Source organism: Pavona decussata, unplaced genomic scaffold (genome assembly GCF_977016875.1).
Source record: "Pavona decussata unplaced genomic scaffold, jaPavDecu1.1 SCAFFOLD_3678, whole genome shotgun sequence".
In the NCBI taxonomy this organism is placed as follows: domain Eukaryota; kingdom Metazoa; phylum Cnidaria; class Anthozoa; order Scleractinia; family Agariciidae; genus Pavona; species Pavona decussata.
In genome coordinates, this window is record NW_028146489.1 from 1 (window position 1) to 2500 (window position 2500).

The window sequence follows — 2500 nt, forward strand, 5'->3', positions numbered from 1 at the left end:
CCAAAGTGCCAAGGGGGACAAAAGCTCCCAAGGCACTGCCGCTAGCAAATTCTAACGTTTCTGGAGATAAATCCTTTGCAGACGACTTAAATAAAGAACGGGGTATTGTAAGTTGTAGAGTAGCCTTGTTGCTACGATCTTCTGAGATTAAGCCTTTGTTCTAAGATTTGTATCACATCTTTTTTTTGACAAGGTCAAAAGTCCTCCTCACACCATGAAATATTTTTTAAGTCAAAGGTCCTCCTCACACCACAAAATATTTTCAAAGTCAAAAGTCCTCCTCACACAATTTAATATTTTGTAACTGAAAGGTCCACCACAAAACCCAATTCTTTTCTAAGTGAAAAGTCCTCAAAATTTTTAGAAAAACTCTTAGAAAAATTGTTTGGTATGAGAAGGACCTCGACTTCGAAAATTCTGTGGTGTGGGGAGGTCTTTTGACCTACCAAAAAAATTGGTGGTGTGAGGAGGACCTCTGACTTAGAATTAGGGTTTGAAATGGGGTTAGGGTTAGGGTTAGGGTAAGTGTTAGGGTTAGGAAAAAGGTTTAAATGATATTTGGAGAGGTTTTCGGGTGTTTAGAGGCTATTTATGCTATGTAACGAGTATTTGCTTATATACTTGCTTATATACTTAGGTCAACAATTTATAGCAAAAATGTGTTCCAGCCAAGTTCTTTTAGACGCTCTTTCGAATGGCAACATTCCCGATTGAAAATGGCGACCTACCAAAATCCGCACTTTGCTTCCCCGTCCATATAGAGGTGAGTATTTGACTTTGCTTCCGTCAGAGTCAAGGAAACACATTGAAAATGGAATCAGCATACAAGAAAACCTAGTTTGGGATAGGTTTTGTGCCTTCCGTGGTATTATAACCATAGAACTGCTCCTGAGGGGGGTAGGGTAGGCCCACCAAAAAGTGCACTTCTGGTTAGGTCGCTAATTTCTAAAATAAATGTGTCCCAACCAAGTTTTTTTGGACGCTCTTTCGAATGGCAACATTCCTGATTGAAAATGCCGACCTACCAAAATCCGCACTTTGCTTCCCCGTCCATATAGGGGTGAGTATTTGGCTTTGCTTTCGTCAGAGTCAAGGAAACACATTGAAAATGGAATCAGCATACAAGAAAACCTAGTTTGGGATAGGTTTTGTGCCTTCCGTGGTATTATAACCATAGAACTGCTCCTGAGGGGGGTAGGGTAGGCCCACCAAAAAGTGCACTTCTGGTTAGGTCGCTAATTTCTAAAATAAATGTGTCCCAACCAAGTTTTTTTGGACGCTCTTTCGAATGGCAACATTCCTGATTGAAAATGCCGACCTACCAAAATCCGCACTTTGCTTCCCCGTCCATATAGGGGTGAGTATTTGGCTTTGCCTTTGTCAGACTCAAGTAAAAGCATTTAAAATGGAGTCAGCATACAAGAAAACCTAGATTGGGATAGTTTTTCTGCCTACCGTGGGATCATAACCATAGAACTGCCCCTGAGGGAGGTAGGGTTAGGGTTAGCGTTAGGGTTAACGTTGGGGTTAGGATTGAAGACAGAAGATTGGTGATGTCAGGAGGACCTTCTTAAAACAAACAGAAATACACTTATTAGGGGACTAGGGCCAGTGGACTCAGAAATGTCTTTCGTAGCAGTCTCCTATAAGAGTATTTTTCTCTGATTTAGGTGACTCCTCCTCACACCACCATTTTTCTTAGTCGAAAGACCTCTTCACAGCACGACTTTCCTGATGGATTTCTATGTAACTGCTCGTGCTGAGAGGTGTGTCGAAAGTTGATCATGTTCCCGTAAAATCTGAGGTCTCCACTGTCTAGCGAGGTACTTACAGTGAATATAGTGAATTTTTCAAAAATTGGAGAATTCTGACTTTTGCGATGAATTTTAATGTAATTGGTCGTGCTGAGAGGCGTGTTAAAATTTGAACATGTTCCCGTAAAATCTGAGGTGAGAATTAGTGAGGTACTTACAGTGCGTATAGTGACAAATCTTTAAAAGCGTGAAATTATGGGATGTTGTGGCTTCAATGGGTTTTTAAGATGTCACCAGTCATTTGGCATGACTTACAAACGATTTGGCTGGTTGTGGGTTCGATTTTCAAAATTTCATTTTTTTCGCGTTTTTATTTTCTGTCTACCATATCATGCAGTCTCCTTATTAGCGTTTGGGGGTTATAGTGTGGGCAGGTTGGTCGCAAAGGTTCCGAGAGGAGCTGGCTAGTAAACCCTGTCCCTTATGTTCCACGGCGGCAAGGCGGAGAAATAGAGGGCAGAATTGACTAACGGGCAAGGAAAGTTGGGCTTGTAGCTTTCCTTTCGAAGGAGGGAAAAGATGATGCCCGAAAGCATTGTCACTGTAGTGGCAGGCAGAGTGTAGATGGAAGTTGTGTACGCTAGCCTTTGGCTAATGATAGAGACAAAAGAGCAGGAGGATATTTTCCTTCGCAGAAGCACTTTTCTTGCCTTCCTTCAGCTCGCTTGGCGAGTCTGACAGGTATG